We start from the raw sequence: 5,752 nt of genomic DNA on the forward strand, positions 1-5,752 counted from the left end.
TAGTACTTGTGCGAATTTTCTTAGTCACATTTTTAAAATGTCCTAAAGCAAAAACAAATTACAACATTACTACTAATAAACAATTTTTTGTTTTACAAACACAACAAATCCCATTGAGAAGACATCAGACATCATGTAAAAAATAGAATCTAATACAATGATGTGTATGAACGTGTATACAGCCATCATAGTGAAATACAAAATCTGAGTCCATGAAAATTACAATGGTTTGGTCACACAGTGAGCCTATACATATCGAATACAAAAAAGTGTAATCAACTAGTGATACCCAATAAAAATCAATCTGATCAACTGATGATCCCAAAAAATATGATATGTAATGTGCTACTCCTCAGGATCAGCTCTCATGCCAATAGTTGCAAGTATGCTCTCGTGATCCGCCACTGCAAGGTGCCATCGTGGAGTGGACGTCGCCTTGCGAGTGCGAACATGACTCAAAGTAATCTTGATCCCAACAACAAGATGAGAATACATGTATGCCTCCTGATCCGCCATGTACTCCTGGAACTCAATATAGCGACCACGCCTCTGTATCTGCTGAAAATAGTGGCCACCTATGATCATGCTATGAGCATTGAAGTGCATCCCATGCCCATCCACTGTATCCTCATTCAGCACACTCTTTAGCATAGAGCATCGCAACAAGTAATAATCCACACCCTCCTCATTGCCCTCCGAAGCAATAACTGTGAAGATATCACCAATATGCAAAATATCTGTAAGCTGGTCATAATCTCTAGAGGAACTGAATCCCGCATCCTGATCATCATGTACCTCCTCCCAAGGCTGGAAGGGAGAAAGCACTTGCCGTACCCATGGATCGGCCCATGGTATCATGGAGCACCCTCCCCAATCATCATCAATGCATGCAGAGCAAAAACATGCAAACCATCGAGAAAAGATCGCGGGGTGAGACTCACCAAGCTCCTGATGGAATGGAAATCAAGAGTGCCAGGCACAGAACGACAATCAAAAGGCCTAGGCCGATCAAGACTCCCAATGTCCACGCACCAAAAATACCGGCTCACCACCCTATCGTCACGCGACTGAAACGAGGAGGTAGCACTAGTGGATAAGTGCTAGCTGCACCACCGCACCACATCATGTGCATCCTTGAAGCGATCGGCACTGTGACGCAACTGGTATCGACGCAAAGCACGCTTCACGCAAGCACCTGCACCATCGTGCTCTCCCTTACCGTGCCCTGTCTCGAAGTAGCTCCATGTAATCGGAATGCCTGTCTCACGGTGCCATCTGTAGAACCAATAAAACTGTCTAGCAGATTTGAACTGACCACCGCAACCGTCTGATCCAGCGCCGCTACCATGTGACACCATGATCCCTCAAGAAACTATCATGCAAAGTGAAGCAATGCTGCACAAAATGGGCATCATGTGGGGGTTAAAGGTCACTGTGCCTTTACCCCGATGATGTACAATACTCAAACACATATATAAATGAATGAAAAAGAAGATTAGGGTGGTTCTGCACCCACCAATTTTGTGTGGCTCTCTGTCTCTCTCTCTCCTTCTTCCGTTCTTGCTTCCGTTGAGAGCACTCTCAACTGGTATCAGAGCCTGGGTGATCTAGCTGAGCGTGCGTGAATGCTTGAAGCTGAGCAGCTTTGTGGGAGAAATGAGAAGCTTTGTGGGAAGCTTTGTGGGTGACTTTACTTGCATCCAAGTGTACAGAGACCTTGGAGGAACCTTTGGAAAAGTCACTTTGGCTTTGCGAAGTGGTTTTGAGAGCCTGTTAAGAGCTTTCAAAGAAAAAGTCGTTTTTTGAGCTTTTCCCTGTTCCGTTCGATGACAGAAACTCCGTATTGACTTGTAGAGGCAACTATTGCTTGCTTTTGGTGTCCACATTACTTCAAGAGCTTGGAAACACCTTCATTCTTGAATCTGGGATTATTTCATTGGATTTCTGACTCACTGTCTCAGTTTCTGCGTTTTTTGCCCGGGTGTTAGAACTCAAGTTTGGAGCAACCATTTTCAGATCTGTCAGTTCCGGTGAACTCAGGAGGTCCTAAAACTTCTATGTTGCTCATCATTCGCACTCCGGTGGAGTTTACAAACAGCTCTGTTTCAAAAAACGTTTTTCAGCCCGTGTGTTGGACCCAGTGATTGAGACCACGGTTTCCAAAACCGTCTGTCCCATTGCGTTTCGGACGCCCAAAAACCCCTACCTATCAGTTATTGCGCGATTTGGTGGAGGATTTTTAGAGTTATAGATCTCTGTGTATTCGATTTCGTCTCTCTGTTATGCATTTTTCATTCTAAGGTTTTGAAACCTTAGATTTATGCCACATGGCAGTGGATAAGTGTTGACTCCCATTTCTCACTCATCGGTTGGGATTTTGGAGTTCTGGCAGAAGAGATATATTTGCAAATTTTCTTGTTGAGTCCGATTATGCAATGGCGCCCATGTTTTGAGGCATCTCAGGTTCTATTTTCAGTAGCGCTCACTGACCGTGGGACTATGATTTCTTGAGCATACCTTATGCAGATCACTCTGGTTGCAGTTTGAGCAGTGTGCGCTCATTTGTGGTATGCATTGGGTTGCAGTGGATGATTTATAGGCCATTTGGATGCATTGCGGTCCTTGTTGGATGCGCTGATAGGCCCAAATTGCCTTGTGGGATGCTATTTTTTATGGACGCTTTGCACATGGATGCTATTTTATGCTGAGGGACAGCTTTGAAACATTGCAGGTGATGCACTGATAGTGCTATGCTCTCTTGGATGAGACATTATTGATGCATATGCCAGTGGACAGTGTTTATGCTTAAGTCATTTGGCACTTATTGGCATTTTCTTTTGGGCCAGATTTGCTCATATGGATGCATAGTATATGCACATGAGTCAGATGCATCTTTTGATGCTTTGAGCTTTGAGTTTTTTGTGATATTTCAGTCTATTGTGGCATACACATTTGGGTGCACCTGGTATTTGGTGTGATTCTCTCTTGCAGGGACTAGCATTTGGGATTTTGTTTCATTTGCATCATGGCATCCTCTTCCATGCCTGAAAAGGAGTTTTTCAGCATTAAAAAGTTTGATGGGACAAACTTTTCTTTGTGGAAAGAACAAATAAGGGATGTGCTTATTCAAAAGAAGCAGATTAAACCCTTGGCAGGGATTGAAGCTAAGCCTGCAAATATGTCTGAGGATGATTGGAATGAGTTGGATGCATTAGCAAAGTCTACTATTAGACTTCATCTTGCAGAGTCAGTTTATTTCACAGTAGTAAATGAGCAGACTACGGAAGATTTGTGGAAGAAACTGTGTGCCACTTATGAGAAGGAAACTGCCTCTAATAAAGTTTACCTCATGAAGAGGTTGTTTGAGCTGCAGATGAAGGAAGGGGTCTCCATTGCTTCTCACTTGAATGAATTCAATATTATTTTCAGCCAACTTCAGGCTCAGAAAATGAATTTTGATGCGGAGACTAAGGCAATATTTCTCTTATGTTCATTGCCATCCTCATGGGATACCTTCCGTACAGCTGTCAGTAACTCTGCACCTGGTGGTGCTGAAATTTGATGATGTTGTGGGTAGCTTGTTGGCCGAGGAGAAATGACGGAAGTCTATGGATGGCAACAAGCAGGATGCAGCCTTAAATGTGCAAAGGTGTAGATCACAGTTCAAGGGGAAGTCCCAAGAAAGAGGGAAGTCTCGTAGCAAATCCAGGGCACGGAACATTGAGTGTTACCACTGTGGCAAGAAGGGCCATATGAAAAAGGATTGCTACAAGCTGAAAAGAGAGCAAAAGGATAAGAAAAAGAATGCAAATTGGGGTGCAAATCAAAAGGAAGAGAGTCCAAGGGAGGACAAAGGAAAAGTGAAGATCGAGGAGATCAATGCAGTCACACATGATAGTGACAATGATGTTCTCTTCATGTCTACTTTATCTGCAGAGTTGCTTACCACTTCAGATGATGCATATTCCCAAGATTGGATTTTGGATTCTGGTGCTTCATTCCATGTTACTCCCCATAGGGAATGGTTCTCCACTTATGACAGTGGAAAGACAGATTGTGTGCATCTTGGAAATGACTATGCATGTGACATAGTGGGAGCAGGTGACATAAAGTTTTCTTTTGCAAATGGGTCTGCATTTGTTTTGAAACATGTGAGCCATGTGCCTAAGCTAACCAAGAGTCTTATTTCAGTGGGTCAGCTAGATGATGCTGGTTTTCACACCACTTTTGGCTTTCAGAGTTGGAAAATTCAGAAGGGCTCTATGCTTTTGGCCAGGGGTGCCAAGTGTGGGACTTTGTATCCCTTACATGTATCAGGGGTATTTGATCATGTTGTTGCAATAACCGAGCAGCCAAGCACTTCTTTGTGGCATTGCAGGTTGGGGCACATGAGCCAAAATGGAATGAAACTCTTATGCCGTTTGGGTTATGTACCGCATTTGAGTTTCTCTGATTTTGAATTTTGTGAGCATTGTCTCTATGGGAAGCAGACTAAATCAGCCCATAAAAGAAGGGGAAAGAAAGAGTTTGAAATGCTTGATTTGGTGCATTCAGACGTATGTGGTCCCATGCCTACACAGTCATTAGGCGGGGCTGAATACTATGTGACATTCATTGATGATGCAACTAGGAAAGTGTGGGCTTATGCTATAGCTCGGAAGAGTGATGTGTTCCAGGTATTTCAGAAATGGCTGGCCTTGGTTGAGAATCAGTCAGGTAGAATGCTTAAATGCCTACGGACTGACAATGGTGGAGAGTATCTCTCTCATGACTTTCAGCATTTCTGTGATACACGTGGGATTAAGAGGGAGCTCACATCCCCTAATACTCTAGAGCAAAATCCAGTTGCAGAAAAGATGAATCATACCATTCAAGAAAGGTTGCAATGCATGCTTTCCAATGCAAGTCTTTCTGGTGGTTTTTGGGCTGAGGCAATGAAGACTGCAGTGCATGTGATCAATAGATCACCTAGTAAGAGTTTGGATGGTGGTATTCCTGAAGAGGCATGGAGTGGCAAGAAGCCCTCTTACTCTCATTTGCATATATTTGTGTGTGAGGCATATGCACATGTGCCAAAAGAGCTTCGAAAGAAGCTAGATCCTAAGTCTAGGAAATGCGTCTTTCTGGGTTATGGTGAAAGTGGAGAGATGGGCTATCGTCTCTGGGATCCAGAAGCAAAGAAGATCATACGCAGCCATGATGTGGTCTTCAATGAGAAGAAGATGCATAAGGCACCCATGAGGGATGTGGAAATGAGGAGAATCACTTTCCAGGATGTGAATCCACCTGCATATGTTGATAGACAGCAAGCTATCCATGCACCAAATGTGCAAGAAATGGTACAACCAAGTACTCCCACAGGTATACAATCAAGGGTAGATGATGGATCATCTATTGGTGGAAATGATGAGCCAAATGTGGCTGATATGCAGGTGGGATAGCAAGCTGAAATGCCATTGAGAAGATCATCTAGAGTGTCTAGACCGCCTGATAGGTTTGTTCCAGGGGTAGACTATGTGATGCTTACTGATTGCAGGGAGCTTTCTTGCTACAGAGAGGCTATGATGCATGAGGATCAATGCAAGTGGGAGTATGCTATGCAATCAGAGATGAGTTCACTTATGAAGAATAAGACTTGGGACTTGGTTTCTTTGCCACATGGAAAGAAAGCATTGCCATGTAAATGGGTCTACAAAATGAAGGTCACAGGTGATGATGTGCCTAGGTACAAGGCCCGTTTGGTTGCTAAAGG

This window comes from Dipteris shenzhenensis, chromosome 32 (assembly GCF_047967505.1).
Source record: "Dipteris shenzhenensis isolate YYH24624 ecotype China chromosome 32, Dip_SZ_1.0, whole genome shotgun sequence".
NCBI classification, from domain to species: Eukaryota; Viridiplantae; Streptophyta; class Polypodiopsida; order Gleicheniales; family Dipteridaceae; genus Dipteris; species Dipteris shenzhenensis.